Source organism: Thunnus albacares, chromosome 13 (genome assembly GCF_914725855.1).
Source record: "Thunnus albacares chromosome 13, fThuAlb1.1, whole genome shotgun sequence".
Lineage (NCBI taxonomy): Eukaryota > Metazoa > Chordata > Actinopteri > Scombriformes > Scombridae > Thunnus > Thunnus albacares.
In genome coordinates, this window is record NC_058118.1 from 4,814,141 (window position 1) to 4,838,957 (window position 24,817).

General features: G+C 37.4%; 1 protein-coding gene and 1 long non-coding RNA gene across 4 annotated transcripts in view; one reads left to right on the top strand and one right to left on the bottom strand.

The window, feature by feature from the left end:
- Positions 1–1,936: 1,936 nt before the first annotated feature.
- Positions 1,937–24,817, top strand: part of b3gat1b (beta-1,3-glucuronyltransferase 1 (glucuronosyltransferase P) b) — a 35,939-nt gene continuing 13,058 nt past the window's right edge. The window contains exons 1-2 of one of the 2 annotated variants that reach the window (XM_044369903.1): positions 1,937–2,163; positions 13,268–13,391. The gene's annotated coding sequence lies outside the window, so the exon portion shown is untranslated. Of the gene's footprint in view, positions 2,164–12,874; positions 12,967–13,267; positions 13,392–24,817 lie in introns of those variants that run through there. The other variant, XM_044369902.1, reaches the window with a different exon arrangement.
- Positions 4,805–12,585, bottom strand: LOC122995007. Of its 2 annotated transcripts, none has more exons than XR_006406699.1 (6): positions 11,130–12,585; positions 10,625–10,783; positions 10,326–10,439; positions 9,576–9,615; positions 9,235–9,370; positions 4,805–9,123 (listed from the first exon to the last, which is right to left on the bottom strand). It is a non-coding gene; the product is annotated as an uncharacterized LOC122995007 (long non-coding RNA). The 2 variants fall into 2 exon arrangements; XR_006406698.1 differs by having other exon boundaries at positions 10,591–10,783; positions 11,130–12,580.

Sequence of the window (24,817 nt, forward strand, 5' to 3'; positions counted from 1 at the left end):
TTAAAGATTGTTTGACATGATCCCACGCCATGTTGATTTAGATTTAAAATAACACCAAGATAATATGATGTGCAAAATCAAATCAGATAAGGCTTTGCTGCTGTTTGGCCAGGTATAATAACAGCAGGATGAAATCAAACATTTAAAACCCTGAGCTTTCTGCTGTCTATATTTAAGCAAACTCACCAATTTCTGAATCTTGGCAAAATATTAAAAACCATACCACAGGCTGATTATGGATTAAATACTTGTTGCATTAATCATTTTTATAGAGTTGATTTTGCAATGTCACTGGAGCACAGATAAAAAATAAATCAATGCTGATTCAATTTTTGAGAGGACGTGATGCAATCAAGGCACTTCACTATACAGCCCCATAACGAGGAAGAACATAAAAATATCTGCAGTTAACTTTTATTTTTTTCTCAACTAAAAGCTTTGCAGCACTTCCAGAAAAATAATGAAACTGCTCACATCCAGCCTTACTTACAAATTTCTGTGATTGGGGACAAAATTTAAACGCCAATTTAAAGGTCAGATTTCAAACTTTGAAAGGCCACAGCTGCAGTGCCCTTGGGTCTCATTTTGATGAAGCTGAGAGGGATGATGCATCTTGCTACTGACAGAGAGGCCTGCATCATGAAGAAAAAAAACACATTTATTTTCATTAAAACTCTATATACACAAATTGAACGTAAATGGTGCATTATATCTGTAGACATGGATCTCTCTAATGCATTTGAAATGCAGTCCACTAAATTACAGCAACTTGTGACATATTAAACTTTTCATTAGCAAGATTATGGAGATAAAGTACTTCCTCCAATTATAGTGCGCTATTATAATAGACAGAATACTTCAGACAATCACTCTTTAAGAGAAGGTGTAAAATACATCTAGCCAGTGGTGTTTACATCTTTCTTGAAGTGTAGTACAATAGCTCAGTGCTGGAGCAGAAAGATTTCAAAAGATGATTGATGGCTTCCAAGGGGTTATTTCACTTCATCAGTTCTTGGCTGAAGTGAACATCTTGCTTAAAACAACATTGTTTTCTTGCCATTAGTCAATATAGTGAATAGTAGAGTCTACTAATGTACACACTAATGTGGCTTTACAACTGCTTCAGTGAGCCACTTGGATTTTTATATTGTTTTCCAATTACTGATGTGTCACATGATGCGTAGCCACAATCCATTATTTAGCAAAGGTTAGGCTCAAGTTTGGTGGATTACCCTCAGTAGCATAGCATTTCTTCTAAATGTCACACCTTTCAAAAAGAGGGAAAGTAGCACTTAATGGTTCCTGAGGGGTGATCTTTCAATGTCAAAAAATGTAATTGCGTCCCACAGCTTTTGAAGGCGATTTTGTGTTTGTTTAAATCAGTAGATGTCCATTGTTCACATTACATGCAGCCTATGAGATTGTCAGAATCTTTTCACAATCTCTGTGTCTTTGTTAGAGTATAGAGTAATGCTGCTTCTTCATATCTTCCCCTCTCATCCTCTTGTACTAGTGTAGGCTGTCGATCTCTCTCTGGTACATGTCAGTAGCTGCTTGTTTCAGACAGGATGGGGGTTGGTCCTGCCCTCGAAGCAGAGACTCCCTCAGTCCCATATAAATACACTCACAGATGTCTTGCTTCAAGCCGTGTCTGCCTCTCTCTCTATCTCTCTCTCTCTCTCTCTCTCTCTCTCTCTCTCTCTGTCTCTCCTGCTGGAATCAGACAATTAATAGTAAGACAGCAAGAAAAAGGAAGCCCGGGGCATTCATTTGGTGCAAGGGGGAAAGGGGAAGCAGAAAGGTGAAGTGGGAGAAGAGGAGAGAAAGAGTGACAGAGAAATGAAAGAGCAATGGGAGGAGAGTAGAATAGAGGGAGGGTTTAGTGCCAAATAAGCTGCTCTCTCTTCTCCCACATCTCAGTCTGTAAGCACTGGAGCACAGCGTGAGCTGAGGAGCGCAATCCTGACATGCACACCTGTAATCATTCTTTCAGGGATGCAGCGTTCATGTATGAGTGGCAGCATCACTGTTGAGACGTTAACGGCGGCAAAGGGTGTTTTAAATCTGTTTTGATGAGATCATTTGAGCTCGGAGGCAGAGGCAGCGGAAGAGAAGGCGACGTGCAGAGAAGTGGATGCTGAGCTGCTTCAGTCTACAATTAAGGTAGCTCTGAATCTTTTCTTTCCTTTAATATGTCAGCTTTTTGAAATATATGCGGTATGGACAGAAAGGACATGCATTGTGATTGTTTATGGGTGTCTTTTTTCATGCTTCCCTGGGTCTAATATCATAGTGTATGTTGAACAAGAAAAGATACAACAGAGATGAGTTTGTCAAACCCTCTGGTATCTGGCTCAACTACAGAGAACTTTCAGGTTGACAAGTGATCCACAGTGGACTACTGAGAATCATGGGCACTTCAGATTAGAGTGCATGATATGTTAAGGATCTTTGTACATTTTTAGAATCCCTTTGTTGTTTCACACATAGTCACAGCATGAAATCTGGTCTGGCTTGTTAAATACTGTCACTACAGTAACAATGATCATCTGATCGAAAAGAGTGATACCCTAATATGATCCGTGTTTGGTATGCTCACTGTCAAATCTGTGTTCGCTGGGATGTAGCCTGTCTTTCTGGGCTCTGTTCAGCACTCCTGAAATGTAAATCTTTTAATTAGACTTTGGATGATCTTCAAGAGGTCTTTCTGGCATCTTGCTGCCAACTTGTCTGGAACAACTGCAGATAATCCAACACTGTTTTCTCAAAATACATGAGACTAATGAAGTACAAACATCTGCAGTTTAATATGTAAGATATATTTTACTCTTTTTGCACTACTTCAGCTCGCAATGATTTAGATGTGAGCTGTTGCAGCCCTGAACAAACTGTAGATCAGTGTAAGTGTTATTGATGTGCACTCACAAATGAGTTGCAAATCAATTACTGACAAGGATACTACTGAAATACCAGATTTTTAAAATGTGGCCAGGGTAATGTGTGATACACTGCTCAGTTTTTTAAACTACCTTTTGCAGCATTACAGTTACATTACCTTAACCACAGCATACATTTTGCTGTTTTAATTGTCCAGTTGATTCCTATGAAAAGACTTTTTGGTCTAAATGATCAGCACAGAAAAATATCCATGGTTTCACTTTTTACTCCTCTTTAAATGCTCATTGAGTCTTACTGTTCATTTACACAGTGACACATGAGCTATGAATATGGAGTAAAAAAACATCCAAACTACCCCCAGACTTCATTAGTGTCATGTATTTTGAGAGAGCAGTGTTAGATAATCTGCAGTTGCTCCAGATAAATTGGTAGTAAGATTCCTGAAAGACCTCTTGAAGAGGAACAGTCACTAGGAGTTGATCTTTTTTTCTCATTGAAATTGTGTTAATTGTAAGTGTGACATACTGTGCAGATGTTTTTCCTGCTTTAAGAAACTCCATGCAATTTGAAATTCAGTATCGAGAGAATTCCTGAGAATCTTTTTTTGTGCTACATCTCAAAGCAAAAACAAACTCTCATCTGTTCGCAGTGTAAAACATGAACCTGTGCTGCACTCACCTTGATGTTAGTCAGTTCTTGACTGAACCTGCAGCGCTTCTTTTCCACATTATTTTTATAGACATTTGTAATGAAGTTTAACAATTTCAAATTTGCACTTCACTCACAGGTCTGTTCATTAACAAATTGCTTTTGTTGAAATATTTTGGTCCAGTATTAAAATCTGCTTGGAAATTCATCAAAGGACTATTTCATGGAGCATTTAAAATCCATCCCAATCCTTTTGTTTCTGCATCAGTTCATGTGTAATTTATATTGAATGCATCTCAGCAAAATTAAGAATAGCTCAGAAGGATATTCAAGAGAAAATCATTACGCTTTGAACCAACTCTGCAGGCCTATCGTGTTTTTTATCTGCATACTCCGCTGTGCTCTTGATGTACATTACAGAAAAGTGCCTTTGAGTCACATTGTATGAGGCTGTTTCTGCCCACTTGAAAGCTGGTTCAGATCAGAGACAAATTCTCACTTCAAGCGGAGGGATTGCTGCATGAGCAGATCAATACACAGAGAGGGTCGTTGCCAAACCAGCACTATCATCCTACGAAACAAGATGCTGACTCTTCTGAAGTTCACACTGTACTGTCATCTTTCATGTCAGATGTACAATAAGTACTATAGTCAAACAGGAACAGTATCATCAACACTTATTTAAGTATGGGAGTGTTCAATGACTGACTGATTTTATATTTATTTGAAATATTCACTCCACAAAGAAGCAAGATTTGGTTATCAAGTGGTTTGGTTACTTTCACATATCCAGTGATATATCTCAAAAATATCTACTAGATAATACTATTCACCTAGCAAAAGCATCAGGTCAGTACTTAAGTTTTAAGTTCCCATTAGCCTGAGCTCTAATTTGTTGAATTAATTAACAAATGTTAGCAGGCTAACATGCTAAAATAAGACATTGTCATTAAACCTGAGAGGAAACGGTGAAACTTCCTGTGGCTCAGGAGGTAGAGCGGGTCGTCCACTAATCGGAAGATCAGCAGTCCGAGCAATAAATCATGACATACATGAAGCATGTGACTTAAACCATAGATACATACGTAGCATTCATATGGTGTCGGAATAATCAGAAAAATTAGTTCCCAACTGGGAAAATTCATGTGAAGGCCCTCTCAAGTCGGAATAACAACTCGGAAAGTCGGCGAAAAGTTTGGTACATGACACACACAGAAACATAGCAGACAAAAGTAGATGTTTGGTTGATGGCAAGAAACTTTTATTAATTCACATATTGTATATCATTTTTTTGTACACATGTAATTTGTAATATGTTATTAGGTTGCAACCATTAAATACTGTCCACGTAGAGTGACCTAGATTAGTTAGAAAAGTTAACCCTGAAACCAAGTCAGGTTAAGTAATATTTAAGTGTTTTTAGGGAATTTACTGGTGCAGCAACAAGTCAAGAGACAAAATACCACACATCTCCTTTGTAGCGTCCATGTTGTTTCCACATTACAACTTAAAAGCTCATGAACACACCGAAGTCGAAAGAACGACTTCCCAACTCAAGCAATTCTTGGGACCATCCAATGAGCATGCGAAAGCAACAATACACATAGATAACTCATTGGGTGCTGCTGTTCATTGGAGTGATGCGTCATTGCAGCCGCCATATTGGTCAGGGGAAGCCCTATGGTTTGTTACATGCAAGTCATGTATTCATGATATAAGATACATGGTTAAATTAAAAAATGTGAGTTTTCGTATCAAAGTACTTTATCTTATGTAGATAGTAACAGTAATAGTTCTATAATATAATATTTAAAATGAACTCACCCTATGTAATTAGTTTCTAAGTATATTCTTTTTTCTTAATGCCTGTAAAATGGCTACCATGATGTCATTTTGTTTGTAATTTCAGAAATACATGCTAATTTACATTTAAATTTGGACATAATATGGACAAAAAACATACATACAGTGTATCAGCAGGGTTGTGCAGAGTTGCAGTGTAATAGTTACACATTCTGAGAAACAAATGCTAGTTTTGTACAAGTGAAAATAAATGACCTAGGGCTGCATGTTCACACAAGAGAGATGAACAATACAAACTTAGCTTTAATCTCATAAATATACAAATATATACAGTGTATCAGCAGAAACAATAAATCCTAATTTACATTTTAAGTCACACAGAAACAATAAATGCTAATTTACAGTGTATCAGCAGCAAACTAAAGCTACACATTCACTTCAGGTTTTACATGTTCACTCATAATGTCACAACAGAGAAGTTCTTCTCTAACAACCCTGTAACAACATTACTTTACACAGCTTCTTCCTCAAGCTGCCACTCTGCAATTGTAGAGTGTGAATTTTTGTTACATATTGCCTCAACTTATGAAAGCTGCTCTAGATTAAAGATATGAGGCCAAAGTGTATGGTCAATATGGTCACAAAGATCAAACACATCTTCAAAACCTATGTTTGCTATGACAACACGGTTGACCAGAGACAGTGTATTGATGTGCTGCAGATGAAATGTTTGTGGCCCGTCGGATGCAGTGCTCTGCTGAGCAGTACCTTGACTTTACCTATCATCAGACCTGCATTGTTTTTCAAGGTTAGCAGGTGATAGCCATCACAAAATGATGCTGGTACAGCCTTACAAACCAAACTGTTACAGCATACATCACAAAGCTGCTTCATGCCTGATCCTGCCTGACAACAAAATCTGCAATGTAAACCAGAGCATTCTCGATTAGCTAGCTGGCAGGTAGCTGTGGTCCAACACCACACTAGTGACATTCTCGGATGGAGAGGATGCAATGTCAGAGTCCTCAGCTGGCGCTACAGATGACATGTTGACAGCTGCCAGAGACAGAGTGTCATCCTGTGCTCTGATGTTGCCTGTGTTTCCTGGAAAAAATAGTGGCAGACCATGAGACTGTGGAAAATACTCTGAAAGTGAACCACACTTGGGTTGTCGTTCCATCCACCTGGAAATTATACAAGAGATAACTTAATCATGTATTGGGTTTTTTTGTTGTCTTTTTTTTCTTTTTTTTAAACCAAATTTAAAATTTAAGATGTAAGCCTTCTATCTTAATAGAATTGTTCACTTAAGCGTCAGCTCCTACCTGAGGCCCTGATGGAATTAAAGAGGAGCTCCAAATGGTCCTGGCTGAAGCTTTATGTGCACACATACTGCTGTGACTGAAGCAGCTCTGCTATCATCAGGGTCAATGTTGATAACAAAACTAGTCACAGACGGATATCTTTGAAATATAGAAAAACATCAGTATGCAAATACTTAATGTATAAAACCATAAACTCAGTCTTAAGATATTTAACAATTTTAAAGTACATATTATTATATGATTCTAACAAGAACACACATGGAAAATAGAGGAAACTGAACCCAACTGAGAACTACTTTTGTAGTAATTACGAAAAAACAGCACATGCAAATACTCAACTAGAGATATCCTAATGTAGTAATGATGTTGCTTTTTACAAATCTTAACACATTACCCAAACTTTCTTCTTCTGATACGAAGTTCCCAACATTTTTCAAGTAATCAAATGGATAAAGATACCAAAAGAGCACCACACTGGAACAGCAAGCAGATGTTTTTTGAACACATCAAAGAAAATCAAATGAACATAGAACTAAACACCACAAAAGTTTCAAAGAGTAAATCTTTCTGAAGCAATGGCTTTAGGTCAATGAAAGTAAACAATCTAGAGTTAGCTCCAGTATGGTTATATTATTATTACATTCTTCTGGTTATTGTTTGTTCCATTTTTGAAGGCCCTGCAAAAGGAAAACTTACTCTTAAAATGTTAGTTAAGGCAAACATCTCTGATAAGCCAATTCTAATAATCCAAGGTATGCTCCATTTATTTTACTCCAGCTGTTGAGATTGATATTAAGAAATGAAACATTCACCAACATCTAAGATCAACACTGCAAATATTTTCCCTGGCACCAACTAGTGCTACTATTTAGGAAAATCTTTGCAATATATAAAGATTCTGACAGGCCTAATGGTGGCATTTACTTTACTTATGAAAAAAAACAAACACCTCTTTGGGCAATAAAGTGGAGTGCCATCATTTATTGTCAACATAGTCAAGTAAAGCTTCAGTCATCAACTCTAATGTCTCTTCTCTAGTGGAGTCTTAAAGCCTTTGGCACATGGATCTCTGCTGTTTCATCACATCAAACAATCTGTCAGTCACCTAAAAGAAATATTCCTTATGGCTGGTAAACATTGAAATTATACACACACTGTAATACAGCTGCAAAGCTTCAACAATCCATGTATATTAAATGCCAATCAAGCATTTTAGAGAGAATTATTTTGTTTATGGACTAAAATCACTCACACAGGTTTCATAATAGAGCTAAATTTTAACAATTAATTAATTAGTCCAAAAATGTCAGGAAATAGTGAAAAATGCTCATCTTAATTCACAAGTGACTAAGATGTTATTTTGTGCGACCAATGGTCCAAAACCTAAAGATACTCAATTTATAATGATATAAGATAAAGAAAAGCAGCAAATTCCCACATTTTGAGAAGCAGGGAACAGAAAATGTTTATCATTAGTGCTTGATAACCGACTTAAAAGATAAATTGATTATCAAAATTGTTGCAGATTAATTTTCTGTCGATCGACTAATCAATTAATCCACTAACTGTTGCAGCTTTATATCCTTATACATTACATTTACACAATACTTAAAAGTAGAAGTACCAATGAACTTTTCAAGGATCACCTCAATAAATTCAGCTGTTGGAGAACAATTCTTGAGCTGTGTTTACCCAGCTTGCTCAAGCACGTGCAGAGACTTTCCCACAGACCAGCTTACTGTCTGCGCTGCCAGGGACACCTCCATCTTCTGAGTGCTGAAGTTTATGTGCTTTCTTATGATACTGTTGGCAGCATGCAGACCGTCTTCTTCCTCTTCATCATTCAGCTCTGATATGTAGCTCCATCTCACTATCCCAGAGGGACTGATGATGGCTGTATGCCTGTAACATGTTCCTAGCCAATTTCAACATGTGACATGGGTCCATCATCACAACCACTTTTTCCCCTGTAGATTGGTGGGCAAAATATGTCTGGAGAGGCTTCAAAGGATTCAGTTTGAGCTGGCATTGAAGCATAGTGTACATGCTGATGTTGGAAAAATGTCCATCCATTGTTGTACACAGTACTTTAATGCCTCGCTCATGTAGTGCCTCAGAGGTATGCTGCAGTTCAACCTTTTGGGTGTCTTGTATCAATGTCTTGATAAAGAAGTAGGCAATGGGTGTCTTCCAGTGGCCTTGCAGTCCAACAACTATAAACACAAATGCTTCACTTGCCACACTGGTCACATCAATGCCGTCTCCAAGATCCACAAAGCCTGTCATTGTTTGTGTGTGAGAGTCATACTGACCCTGCCTCCTGATGGCCATGGCATCCACCATAAGACACACTTGACCGAATCTTGCCAGATCTTCAGTTTTTCATTGTTGTAGCATATCTAAAAGTTATGTGTTTAATCCAGGCTTGGCATCCACACTCTGCAACCACCTGTTTCAGGTAAAACAATAGATAATGTGTAGACACCACAACACATACTGACATATCACCTGTTATATTCACTTTTGATGAGTGTGAGGATGTGGAAAGGGTAATATTTACTTTTGAAGAGTGTGAGGATGTGGGAGTGGTATCTTGATTGATTCTCAAGTAGCTGGAGGCTTTAGGTCCATGCAAATGCAGCGTTAAAGCAAATTCCCTTTGAGTGCTCAGGCATGGTGTGGCTTAAAGAGTTCAACTGGAAGATATGAAAAGTTTGGGAAAACAAGCTACACATTAATGATGAAACCAGCACAAAACATGATACATTACAATTGTGGGATAAACATTAGATTACATATGTGTGTATTTTTACATATTAAAGTATTGACATGTTACAGAAAATTAAATTTTGAGAAAACAGTCAGATACTTTAATTAGAAAGCATTAAAGGTTCTATTTACATGGGTTGGGGCTGACTGTCTTGGAGTGAGAGATGCTTTGCTGAAACATGGTGCAAAACACAACGTTAGAGATATGTAAAAGTGTAAGCAAGGAAAAAGACATCACGTGCAATAATCTCACACCGCAAGCACCAGGATGTTGACTGCAGCTCATTTAACGGCCACAGATGTCACTAATGAGAAGGAATTTCTGATTCCCACATATAGAACCTTTAAATGAAATGATGTAGGCTAGTTGGAAGCTCAGTCAGGTTAATTTCTAAAGGAGTGTTTTAAAAAAAATAATAATTCAAAACAATAAAATTTTATCAACTGTTGTTTTTCAGTAAACATTTCAGAAACAGTGGTGAGACTACAATCAAAATGTGTGTGATGAGACATAAATTTAAATCACTACAAAATTATAAATGTTATACATGCATCTGTTGAAAGGAAGTGGCTGCGCAGTTCATCCAACCAGAGTAGAAGTCAAGATTCTGCTGCAGTTCCTCTGTTAGTATATTTTTGTTTTTTAAATCCTCTAGCAGGGATTTCACTGTCTTCTTTTGGCTTCTTTCCCTATCCCCGGCATTTCTTAAGTCCTGTTGCAATTCCTCCACCTTCTCCTGAGGCTCAATTAACTTTTTTTCTTTAACTGGGTCAAGGGCATACTGATATATTAACTTAAATATAAATATATTCTCCTCATTTTATAAATGTCACTTGATATAAGCCCAGCAGAGGTGTTTAAAACAACAATCGTCTCCTCACTGAGGTTGACTCCTCCAGGTCCTCTGAGAGCTCAACATGACCATCCAGACATTCTGCAGCTGCTCTCTTTTTTGCTTTTTGAGACGTCCTGCTTGACCTGGATGTACTGGGCACCTGGAGATAAAGTAAATTATTTAAGTAGGAACCATTTGTAGAAGTGTATTTTAGTGCTGGGTTTAGTGGGCATTACACGTGTTAATGAAAGATTAAGATTATATCACAAAATGTCATTAGTTATATAGAAACAACTTCCAATGACACTAACTTTGCAAATATGGTCAGGAAATGTATAAACTGACAGGATCACTCATTCCTTTAAACGAGCTGTCTGTCCAGTCCTGTCAAAGTCTTCTAACTTGAAATGACAGCTGCAGACGCTTGAACAGTCATTTGGCTCAAAGTCTCTTCTCCTCAGTGCTGCTGTCCATACCTGTCTTTTTACTTTATCTTTTGGGAATCTATACACAAAACAAGGCCATCTGAACAACACTATGCAGTTCTGCATGCTTTCGTAGGTATAATATTATAAATTATCTATAAAATAGATAATTTAGGACTATTTAACACAATAACACATACACCATCATAGCTCATTGACATTTTCAGCATCTTACTGATATATTACTTTTATAAAAATGTTCATCTTTTTTTTCTTTACCTGACATAAATTGACTTTAGTATTAGCTTAATTTAGTATCAGGACAGTCACTTAACTTTATGTTAGCTTAAAAGAAGGACTACGTATCGTGATATATCAAATTCAATACATTTGTGACAGTAAAATATTGTAAAACAACTTATTACCTGTGAAATTGTATTCCCCGTTGCTTAGTTTTGGCATTTCTTTCTTTGGAACATCCAAAACCAGCACAAAAGTCTGACATTTCTATGAAATGGGTATATAACCCAGAAACGGGTCAGTCAGAACCAGTCTGAACCCCTGAGCAAGATGGCAGCGGCAGAGACCCATCTCACAAGCCTGAATGTGGCATATAGCCCATATCGATGGATTTAAACAACCACTGAAGTTTCTGCACCACTGAAGAGATGAAAAATAGCGGCCAACAAAAACATCACATCTGTGTGGATAAATAAATGTCATATTATCTTTTCTACAGTTTTTCACCATTTTAGGTTTGACTGCTGCTCTTTTAATTATGTCATCTTGCGCCTTCTTCCTCTGCAATAGTTTAAAGAGGCACTGCACACTTAAATGTGTTAAATGAACTTTAAACTAAATTATATGACTGTACTGTGATGAAACACATCAATGTTGAAAGTGTTTCAACCCGTCATTTGCTGTCAGCATTGGCCCTGCCATATAGAGTCGGCTGTTTCGGAGTTCTCTACGTCATGAACTTTATATAAATGGTAGAATGTTAACGCCTACCTCCCCGAGAACTGCGCTCATTTTCAAATATATGCTAATCAAGACAGTTTTAGTTTCAGGAGCTAATAGCAGCTAACAGTAGCACTGACCTGCTGGAGGAAATCTCTCCATCTGTGACTGTCTGTGGGAGGAAACACTGCTGGCAGCCACAAAAACAACAGAAATCCTCTTCGCATTTCATCCAGTAGCTCTTTAACCCTCCGTCTGTCTGTTTCTGCAGTTATCAGCTGGTAAATTCTTGTTTTAAAACGGTAAATCACAGTGCAATCGGAGATCCACTGTTACTGAACCTGTCGGCTTCCTTCCACCAACAGTCACAGATGGAGAGATGTCCTCTAGTAGGTCTAAAGTTGCTAAAATTGTCTTCATGTGAAAATAAACCAAGTTACAGACAGGTTGCCCACTTTTTAGCAATTTTCTAAATTATGCAGTGGGTGGAGTTAGGCTCAGACCTGGATGTGAAGTTACATACATTTTCTTTTAGCAGTTTTCTGAAAATATTGTCATAATCTACTCTACACTTGGATGGAGACCTAGCTATTGTGAACATGTTAGCATGCTGATGTTAGCATTTAGCTCAAAGCAGAAACTCAAATTGAGTAACTGGGAGACTGGGAGCAGGCTTTCAGACCAAATACAAGGGGTTGCGTTGGTGGGTTTCAGGTACAATTCAAGAAGTCCAGTTTGAGTGACAAATCCATCCGTTACAGTTTTGAAACTCTAGATTATGCTAGCTGGAGTACTCCGAAAGAAACCTGGATACTGTTGCATGTATATGTCTGGACCAGTTTCTGACTGCTGCTGACTACCTGCACAGGCACAGCTGCAGTATGTTGCTATAATGCTTAGACTGCTAATATATAATAACCCAATATTTGGCACTAGTACACAGACTATGGACCTCATATGATAATAGTGAACGCCATTTCTATGTGGTATCAAAGTGATTAAGACAACAACTAAGTTATGCTCCCCAACATATATATAAAATGATGAATATGACCTTTTGCAACAACCTACATTATTAAACAAAGGGACAGAGTTGCCTATGCGTTACTTTGTGTCAAGAAATACTTGTAGAAGGAGATTCTCCTTTCCTTCATTGTTGTGCTGCTGCTTGACCGGTCAAACAGGAGGCAAGACTGCTTCATCTTCACACTTCCCATTAGCCGTTCCGTTCTAGCATAGTTCCCATCACAAAAAGACCTAGCTTTTCCCTTAGCTCTCTCCTGAGTCAGGTCCAGCGCCAGGGTAGGCCTCTCATTCTGTTTTATCTTCAGTTACAGCTCAAAGGCAAGCTTAGGAAAGTCACTCTTTACAAGAAACTCACTGTCCCCATCTCCATCCATTCTGCTAACTTGCTAACTGATTTCGCGGGTGCTACGTGTATTAGGCTAGCTGGATGGAGACTCAGTGCAAGTTTAGTGAGAAGCCAGGTTCAACCTGGCCTCCCTTGTTTCTTTTTAACGATGAATTAACCATTCACTGTTGAGCTCAGTCAAGCCTATAGGCTCAATCTTATTGGCTAAACGTTTACTTTTTTTCTCTAAAGGAAGCCAAGCAAAGCTGGCGTGGGCAGGCTTCCTTTGGCCTCCGAGAGAAACCATCTCTACAGAAGACGGTTTTCCCTTGTGCAACAGATGCTGAGCCTCCACAGAGTGACACATCAAATCCAGGTAAGTCTCCCATTCCTGGCTATAAGGTGGATAAGCCAAATTTGCAACGTGATGTTGGCATTTAGTAGTGCTAAACCCGCTATAAGCCAAAGTGGTCTCATTTTCAATAGCCACATTCAATTAGTTAAGTCTCACCATTTCAATGAAAACAGGCCCTGCACTCCTAATGGGCCCCCAATATTGTGGCAAGCTGTAGTTATGTCATTCAAACATGACAGACTGGACACTGCTTCTAAGCTAACAGACAGCTTTAATTGCAATTCAAACCTGCTGGCAACTGAACATTCACAGTAAAACATTAGGCAAGTCATTTCTTACACTACAAACGCTACTAATGGTGTCAACTAATACAAACTAGTAAATTCTCAACTAAAGCAAATACACATTCTTAAAATAATCTCTAAAAGCAATTATTTAGGGTTAAATACTCGTACCAGGCCAACAGTGCATGAATAAACAAGAAAAATAACAGAAAAAGGCTAGTTTTTTCATGGTTTATTTGTTTTATTTTACATAAACATAAAACACATATACAATAGTCATACAAAAAAATAACATAACTTACATCACAAACACAAACAAAAACAACAGACATGCCACATATACACATATACAAACATACATATATGTACATACATGTCAAGTACTATATGTAATTGTGGTACAAAAACAATAACTTTTACAGCAATTTAAATTAAATACATCATTCTATAGAAGGAACAAAATTAAAAAGCCAGATAATTTTATGATATCATAGAAAAAGGCTTGAGTTTACAGTCTCTCAAAGCATGCTGGGAGATATGTAGGCGGGACAACTCCGGGACACTACAATATTTTCCTATAGCAAGCCGAGAACCACCACTAGTGGGCGCTCGACTGACATCTGAGCAATAAATGAACTTGACTTGACCTGTCCAATACAGCAGCTAGCAAAAGTCCTTACCTGTCATGAGAGGAAAATGAAACGTACCTATTCTAGTTGTGCTGAAAAATGTCTCCCATCTATAACACAGAGATGGGAGCTTTTCAAGGAGAATGTCCCACAGATGACCCTCTAGGCCATATCCAACATGCAATGGGAGTGCCAGGTGGAAAGTGTCAAAGTCGCTACCATCTTCCAGAATCATGCCACAGAGCAAGGTGACAGTGAAACCACTTCTGCAGCCAGAGGCCTAGAACAGGATATAATGTCATGGAAATTCCTGCTCACCGTTATCGTCTGGTACAACGTTTTACATGAGGTGAATCACGTCAGCAAGCTGCTCCAGAGCCAACAAGTGGGAATCGATGTGCTACAGTGCGAGATGGAATACGTGTGTTCTGAAATAAAGAGAGAATGGCCTTTCATCCACCCAAACAGATGCTAGAAACATAGCTGAAGAGATGGGGATGGCAATGGTCTTTCCTACTGCATGAATCCAAAAACCAAAATGTCAGTTCCAGTCCCAAAATGCAGATCCTTCCCTGACAGTGACACCCACTGAACAGTTTGAGAGAGACGTTTTCCTTCCACTGGTGGAGTCTGCCAACACAGGCATTAACAAGCGCTTCAAGCTGATGGAGTCCTTTTACAGTCTGTTTGGCCTCATTTATGGAAGAGAGGAAATAAAAAGCCAACCAAAGTCGCACACCAAAATACAGCTGCATAAACATGGTGAGGACATTTGACGATGAGGATGCTGAGGACCTTTTGTGCGAGGTATCGGCTGCAGTCAGTGCCGTGTCTGCCAAAGAAACCACTGGCCTGCAGCTTCTTAGCTACATTTACAGTAACAATTTAGTTGAACTGTATCCCAACCTCAGAATTGCTCTATGACTCATGGTGACATTGCCTCTCACTATAGCGACTGCAGAGAGAAGTTTCTCACACATAAAGCTCATCAAAACGCATCTGTGGTCAACCATGCTCCAGGAGCATCTGTCAGCTCTTGCTCAGATTTCAACTGAGCATGAGGTAGTGAGTCATTTGGACAAAAATTTACTTTTTAGAGAATTCTCAGCACTCAAGCATAGGAGGGTGAATTCTAGACAGGCCTACCTCACACAGAATCATAAGTAAGTCTTTTAACACATTTTAGCAAAAATAAAGTTTATAATAATAATAATATTATTAATAAAATAAACTACTTATTTCACTCAATGTGTATAGGCAGCGACCCACTTATTCTTTTTCCACAAATCGTAATTGCTCTCTCCCGCTTGCTCCCCCTCGGTTTCTCAATCTCCTTTTCGCTCTCCAGGCCTGACGTGAGCTATCCATGGTTCTGAAATAGTGCAAAGCACAATTCATTGTAAACTTCCGGTAGTTTCAGACACTTTTCATTCCCAAGCATAGAAATCTTAAAAGGAGATGATCACTGGTGCCAGGAAGACTCCCAAGACAGACACCATTAGTAGCTAGGCACCAAAGTTGTGAGATCTTACAGAATATGGCTGGTGATTTTCTATATTTTTTTTATTGTCAACAAATCTCATGTAGAGCCAAACCAATAATGAATTGATCTACCTGATATATCTTATTTTTCTGTGTAGTGCACCTCTGTTGTTGTCCAAAAACTATTAAAAATACATCTGTGAGCCATGTTGTTGCACTGGGTGACATGTTCATTGGCCTTGAAGAGTATGGTCATATTAGCTTGTTTAGAAACATCTCCAACGCCTAAAAACAGTGATTACATTTTCCGTCTCCAGAGAGTAGCTCATTGTAAGGCAGAGGCCACAGTGCATGTGCAGTTTTTGGAATTTGCTAGAAATGGTGACATTGAAGAGGCATTGGAAATGTTATAATGAAAATAACTCATCTATTATGAGGAATGTGTGCTCTACGCTGTTCTATGTTAATGATTGTATTTTTATTTTATTTTTTATTCTTTTTGTTTATTCATTATTTTTTCTTTTCACTTTAAATTTTAACTTGATTATTAGATATTTATTTATATTCAAGTGATACTTTTATTATTATTTTATATACTGCCATACGTCCAATTTGGGGGAAGGTTAATTTATAAATGTATGTAAATGTATAAAATCAATAAATATATGTTTAAAAAAATCACAAAATTGCATCAGTCATAATCCACATATGATACCATATTATACCCATACAGGTGGGAGCATCACAAAAGTGCTTTTGTCTCCCTCATTTCTTTGGTATATTGGGAAACATGAGTCACGCATCTCTGAATATTTAATTTCAGATTTTTTTTTTTTTTTTTTTGTCCCAGTGTCACCATTTTTTGCCCTGGTATACCTCAATCCAATTATAAAACTCCCACCAGCACCCACATATAGAGTGAATGAGAAAATACAGGGTGCACTTGGGACAGAATTATGACTTTAAGTGGAGTGGTTCCTTCCTCCATCAGTATTAGTGGGCTGGAGCTTCAGATTGTGCAGGAAAGAAACAGAAACAGCAGCAGTGTGAGTTTCTTCTACAAAGTGAGACGTGCTGATGATGATCGGACTATTTAAAACTTACTGCACTACTTTTCTCCCCCTAAGTTTCTGCCTCCTGGGACAAACATTCTCGACAACTGAGAAACTAGTACACAAGTTAATGTGTGTGTGCGTGTAGTTTGTGTGTGTTTTTGTAATCAGGATGGGTGGTGTGCAGGATAAATATGGCTCTACATAATGCAAGTTCTTCTGGCTGTGTGTATTGTGATTAAGTCAAGGCCATGCATTAACTTTGTTCCTGATTGTGGTTGCTGATTGTATATGAGTCTGTGATTGTTTTGAATGTATTTTTACTTGTGTTAGAAGATACAATTGCCACTGTGGGGTTATACAGAACTTTCAATCAATGATATGTGATTGAATGCTAATTTATTCAAATTCAACAAGGGGGTCGAATGCTTGTGACAACATACATTTCGCCTAGTTTCACTCTTCTGATTGCTTTAAAGTCTGTAGTTAAATCAATATTTGATCATACCAGTTGTTTTTGAAGTCAAGGCAAAGTCTCCGTTGTATGCTACCTAATCATATAATATTTAAAAAGACACTTTTGTTGATTTTATATTGCTTACCAGCTGCAATTATAAGCATTTCCACATTTATTTCAAATAGAGACAAGAGGTCTCTTCAAGGCAAAACAAGAAGCTACTCCATTAACTGTGACCACTTGCACAGGATTATTGTTTCTCGCTTTGATCATGAGAATAATTGGATTAAGCTAATTATATGCCCAGCAGATTATTAAACTTGTGCTCAGCAATCATGTACACAGTGAGTTTTGATGGAACTGATTGTCATTCGCCTCTGGCTGCTTAATTGAATTCTATCATAAGAATGCAGCAATTACTACATGGTCATATAAGCATCCTAATATAATTATTACTTTGATTATGGTCATATTTAGTGAATTTAATATTGCGATAAGACATTAATTTTGATGAATGTTGATTGCCTCAAGGGAAACAAGGGCAAAGTTATTTACTCCATCAACAAATCCAGAATGCAAAATAGCATGAAAATGGGAATATTAGCTGGGGGAACAGCTTGATCATATTATTCTCAAACTCCAAGTGGATGTGGTAATTAGATCATAGAGTGCCCATAACCAAAACCAGTCAATGAGAATGGGTGCAGACAGTGCTCATGATTATTTTTTTTAATAGTATATTTTCTGTTTATGAACAATGGTTAAAGTTTGAAATAAGTTCTGTAAGTGTGACATAAAATTAAAATAGCTTTAACCTACCCTTTAACAGTGAAGTGGATCTGACAGTGAAAGAGGATTTTACTAAAGGTACCATGTGGAGTTTTTGACCAGTGGTAGCACTATGGAGCAATGTTTTTATGAGTTTTTATTAGTTTGTACCATGCACACATGGTTTCAAGCTATTCAACTGATCGACAGTTGATGGCGTTAACATGAAAAGGCACGTTGTCATGCGCCAACAAAAAAAAGACTACAAGCTAGCAAACATTGCACAATGTAAAACATTCCCAACAAAATGTCTTTGCAGGTGTTTTATGAGGGAAAATACACTCAACACATTTGCTTGAATTCAAGGATACACACAACTTTACTGTGCAGTTTCTGTTTATAAGCTGAGGAGAAGTTACCAAATCAATCAGACAACAATTTAAGTGCACATTTCAATCCAGTTGTTGCATAAATCACTGGAAGGTATTTTTTTTTATCAAGACTGTTTGTCAAGGCCACCACATAAGTATTTAATATGATTAAGTCTCTTCATAAAACATATTTTTATCAGAGAGCCTTTTACTGATTATACTTTAGTTTTTATTTTCTTTGAAATGTCTTTTACTTGTTTTTATTTCTTTTAACAATTCTTGTTTTATCTTACACTAAATTGTTTTTTATCTGTTTTTTAAAACCTAATGATTTTATGTTTTGTCTGTTTTATTTTGCTGCCTTTGTGAAGCACTTTGTCACAGGGATTTTGAAAAGTGCTCTACAAATAAAGATTATCATTATTATTATTATTATTATAATGGGACGATGACAGAATATGATATATAAAGGTGGTACATTGTCACATTCCTACCAACACAGATAGAATACAAACTGTCATTTTCTCTCTCTCTCCTCTAATTTACGTGTGGGGAGTGACATCCAAAACTGTCCTATTTATGTTGGAATACATCCATACATTACTGCGAGAATGCAAAATGTAAGACAGACTGTAAACCTTTCACCAACCATTTATCTGTTGCCAGTAGTCAAATTTGATTATTTATAGTATTATGCTATTTGTATACAATAATATGAATATCAATAAAAGGGATGACATGTTTTTTTGGCAAATGTACACAAAACATCTAGAGTAACTGAGCTGACATAAGTGAAAGCCTGTTGGGCTTTATTGGCAGTATGTTGCTTGATGAGGAGGTTGGCAGTAGGCTAAGCATGATTAGACACAGTACTTTTCAGTTGCTGGTCAAACAAACTTGTGCCAAGAGCTACAGGCCTCATTGAGCTTAAATGTTCTCTTTCCTGGTCTTTTTAATTTGGCCTCACATTTGTGCTTCAATTGAATTAATTTTTGCTGAACAGCAGCTGCTGCAGCTACAAACAGCTATGGGATAGTGCAAAATGCTTAGGTATGGTTTTACATTAAGTTAAAATACTAAGCTATTGTAACAGTAGAAGAGTCATAGAGTACACAGTAATGCCCATTATACAGCAAATTCTATCTAAAGTTAGCTAAAATGAGCTAGTATTTGCCACAATAAGCTACTGGTCAGACCAGACCAAGTAAAACTGTAGCAAAACCCCTGTATGTACTGAACTGAGCAACAGTTTATTTTATTGCTTACTCATTCAAATTTTATTTGGAAGAAGAAGAATAAGTTGTTTCTTCCTCTCAAAAACTACTTAGTCCTGTTTTAGATTATTATTTGAACCTCTATTCCAAAAGCAAAATGTTCCTTCAGCACAATCTTTCTCATTCTGACTATGCTACAGAATACAAAGTGGCCAGTGATGTGTCCATTATATTGGATATGGTTCAGTGGTCATTGTTTTTTAAATAAAGCCAATATATGCACAATAATATCTTCATTGCCAATGCAAACTGTGCTGTAAGTGGGAACATCTTCCCACTTGGAGCTGTGAAATGCATTGTTGGCACTGTGTTATCCAGTACTCATTAACACTTCCACTGAAATGTTAGACTTCACACCGTCTGTACTTGTAAACATCTTAACTGTAAAAAGCTGTAACTGCATACACCCACATTAATTATTTATTAGATATCAGTATTGTTAAATGATTTAACCATCTCACAGTGCCTTTGTTTTTCTGTAAAAACTTACAATTTTTAAAATTCTTAAAAATTCAATTCTCTCTAAGTAGCTACATTTTAAAGCAAAGTTTTACTGTTCGCTACCCACATTCCACCCATAAACTGTGATAGTGTGAATCTGAACACCGAATATCACATTTCTTGATATGAGTTTAATAATTTCATATTTACATGTCACTGCATGATGACTGCTGATAACAAATTTAAATAGATTAATTCTGGATTATCCTCTTGACAAATGAGACATGCTGGGAATACCAGCTAATCTTGTGTGTGTGTGTGGAGGAGAGCGTGGTGGGGCCTGACACAAGTGTATAAAGGTGCATTCATCATCGAAGTCAGGCTGAAACCATTGGTTTTTTCATTGTATGTACCCTATCACTCAATTCAGGCAAATTATATGTTTTTACCTAATCTATAAAAAGGACTCGTGACTCGACTTGACTGTGCCAGATTGGAGCACTGGAGCCCATCTTGGGACTCGACTCAGACTCGACTCAGGGTTCCCATGACCAATTATGCTTAGGGCCTCCAAATGGTTAGCAGCGGCCCTGGGCTGAGATCAGTTTGATGCTGCTGCAACTGATCAGTTAAAGCTTGCTAGATTTCTAAGCATCATGATGTTTGACATCAGTGTCAACCTTTCTGTTGCATCAGTAGCCTTGCCAAAAACTCACTGAATGCATCATCAAATACTCCTTGTTTTGCTTGCTCTCTGTTTAACTTACAACAACTACATCCTCATTCCTTATAGAAATGGAAGGATGTTTAACAGTCTGACAATGCTGCCTCAAAACACAGGAAGGTTTTCAAATATGGACTACTCCTCCTCTCTGAACATTTAATTCAGTAATTAACTTGCTTGATGCCAGACAAGGATAGCACATCACTTACTGTACTCACAGGACCCAGTACTAATACTTACCATATTAGCAAATCCAAGCGTCTCTCTCAAGGTACATCAGTGGTAATAAATCCAGTTTCTAAACAGCAGCTACTGTGGTCACATGTGACAATAGGATATCGGTAAATGCTGAAACACCTGTAACGAATACTGTCATGCGGCAATATCTGTAAAAAAAAATTGCTAATGTTAGCTAACATTAGCTGCAAGAATGTGCAATTTCTTTCTCCAGAAGTTGCAAATTCTTACTTTAAAGCTTGAGACTTAAACAGAAGAATATTACGGGCCGTATTTAATTGACTGACAGTGTGACTGGAGTTTGGGAATGTCACAAAATGTAGTTATCCATGCATTACACGGTCATCTTATACTGTAGGTGTGTTGTGGTTGTAGTTTTGGTATTGTTGCCAAATGTAGATCTGAATTCCAAATGTAGCACACATGATCAGATCCCCTCGAATGCCAACTTCCTGTATTATTGAAGCCAGGTTCTGAAAGCAGCATTTTATATGTTGTTTTATATTCTGTGTTTGTGTATCTACTAAATACAAAACAAGTGAGAGAAATTACACCTGCAAAGATTGAACTGTTCTACTGAAAAGCCACTAATTATCACCACACACTGGAAAATACAGGAGATATGTATCACAGTGTGCTCTTCATATACACATCAGTATTGCCACAGAGAGCAGAAACTATTAATTCATTCATTTTGAGAATAATGATTTGCATTTTAATGGCACACCTACACTTCTTTCTGTATGTGACACCTTTGAAACTGCATCACCATCTTGTTAATCACCCATCTCGTCAAACACTGAATGGCATTTCTCTGAGCCTTGGCATATAAATAGATGCAGATAGAATATAGATGGAAGTGATTTAATAACAGAAGAGTGAGAGCACAAGGAGAACTATCAGAGGATAATGTTACATTCTTTCAAAGTGGGGTGTGCCATATAAAAATCATCCTACTTTGTTTCTTTTGAGTCCAAATTTCTGGATCAACTCATCATTTCTCCTTATTATCAAATTTCTCTTTTCTTCTGTGTCATGTTAAGACAAGACGTGACAAGTTGTTTAGAAATGATTCCCCGGGCCAACAGCAGGTGTTTTCTGCTGGATACGTGCACACCAGTCAGGGAAGAGGTATTGAGGTGAGAGGCTGTTATTCTTTTACAATGAGTCTGTTTACATGCATATGATTTCAAATAGCACTGCAGATCATAATGCAGCTAATGCTCTCAGTCATGAAAGGCTGTTTATAAGCACTATCTCATTCTGCTACCCAATAACATATACATGAATAAACAGGGGATTTCCAGAGGAAAATGAGACTCACACAGACAATGAAAACTCAAAGAGGTCATCAGATGCATACATATTAAAATACTATCTAAGAAATATTTTAGATGATTTGAGTAATTTGACACTGGGATAATAATAATAACACATCATGGTGCTTGTACACAAAGACATAAATGGGAAATTGAGGTTAGGAAGGTTCGCATGAGAGAGTAAACAGGAATAGAGAATAAAGAGGAGAGGTTAAAGTTTAAAGATGAATCCTGTCTCACATTTGGCAGTCTGTTGCCTAACCCTACAAGAAAGAGGCAGAATTTAATTCAATTTCACATAAGCTAACCAACCTGTAGAAAATGTAATAATTTGGCATATTGATGTAGATACTGTTGCTTAGCAGCAGACTTCAGTGTACTGACCAATCAAGGACATTATGTATAGAGATAGAAAGCAACAATATTGTAAACGTGGCCAATCTATAAAAAAAGCCAACTTCATTAGTTTGGTAAAAAAAAATTAAAATTTTTAATTTTTTAAAAAAAAAAGTGTTGAGAGTTATTAATGCTGACATATTTTTACATGTGCTTTTATTGATTTTTTTTTATCACTTAGCGGAAAAGAACAGCTCTAAAACAGCAGAGACACATGGTATAATGGCAAACATTAGCACATTAACGTTAGCAAACCGTTGCCTGGCTCTTTAGCTTGCTAACAGTTCAATATTCACCAGCTAGTCACTAACCTGCTGATCAGCTGTTTGTTCTGAGCAGGTATACAGTGGGTTGAACTGTGCTGTGTAAGATTAAAAAGTTGAGTAGAACTGCAGAGTTGGGTAATAATTCTCAGGTTCAACACTTCAGCAACGTCTTCTGTATGTACGTTATACATACAGAAGTCATTTCATTCACTGTTAATATAAAGAAAAATTATTAGTGGCACTTAAAGAGAACAATTCGCCATAAAACAATACATTATTATCCTTGATGTGTTTGGAATTGCTGAAACTAAAACTGAAGGAAAAGTTTGACTTTTGGGGAAATATGCTCATTTGCTCTTTTGGTGAGAGTTAGATGAGAAGATTGACATCTCTATACCGTAAATATCAAGCTACAGGTAGCAGCCAGTTAGCTTAGCACAAATTGGAAACCGGAGTAAAGAGCTAGCCCAGTTCCGTCCAAAAGAAACAAAATCCACCTCTCAGTACATCTAAAGCTTAGTTATTAATGTTAGGCTGATTTTATTACCATACAGATAGTTCCCCTGTTTCCAGCTAAGGTAACGGGCTGCTGATGGTAGCTTCAAATTGACCGTACAGACATGATACCATCTAACTCTGAAATTGAATAAGCATATTTCCCAAAACGTCTTACTTTTTTGATAGTGACACATAGAGAGAAATCCTGGATCATCCTCAAAGAAAGATAGCAAGTTAATAATGATACAACTCTGAGGACATGACATCAGTCATGGTGATTAACTTAAATGTGGATATTTCTGGCCTCACAGCTGGAAACTCTATATTGAAATAAAACTTGTTTGGAAACACAAGGAGAGCATGGAGTTAGGCACTAATTCAGCATCAATGGATCAACTGTATGAAGTGTCACCTGACCATCATTGGTTCAAGTGCAGACGTCTGCATCTGTAGATAATAGATTTCGCTCCAAAATAATTGGAATAGTATGATTTAAATTCCCTTTATGGCGGGTTTTCCCTTTAGGATCATTTCCTCCTAAAATATCTTCAAACTCCACTTTTCCACTTCAAACTCGCACAATAACTGTTGGAAATCTGTTAATGTTTAAAATAGATCTTTCTAATGACAGACATTTTAACTTGTCAAACACAGGTGTAACTAATAATATTGATGATGGCTAAATTACTTTCAGGTTCAATAATAGTATTAGTTTATGTTATATTGAGGGAATATGGGCAGAACTGGAAGAACAGGAAAACCTCTGATCCAGGAGAGTTCACATCAAGATGGTAACCACTAGGGATGTGCCCGAATACAAATCTGTTATTCGGCAAAGCACAAATAGTGGGTTTTTTGAATGAATATTTGTTTCATACAAATATTTTTAAAATTATTTGTTTTCAGGAAGAAAAAAAAAACACGTCAAATACCAGCGTGCAGGTCGGTTACATTGTTATTACCTCTATCAGCAGGTCTCAACAGGGGGTGTCACATCCACCTGCTACATGACACACATTTCCTTATTTGGACATCTCTCCTGGAGTTGAGGGTGTCAGCCAGAGATAAAGCTGAGCTTCTCACACACACAAAGTGCTCCCAAGGGATTTTCCATAACCTGTTGTTCCCCTTCTCCTTTCCACAAAGTTAGGTTGTAATAAATAGGCGATAAATGAAAAGTGCAAAGCCATAACTGCCTTTGAAGTTCTTCCCTACACGTTACATCCTGTGCTGTCTCCAGTCAGAGACC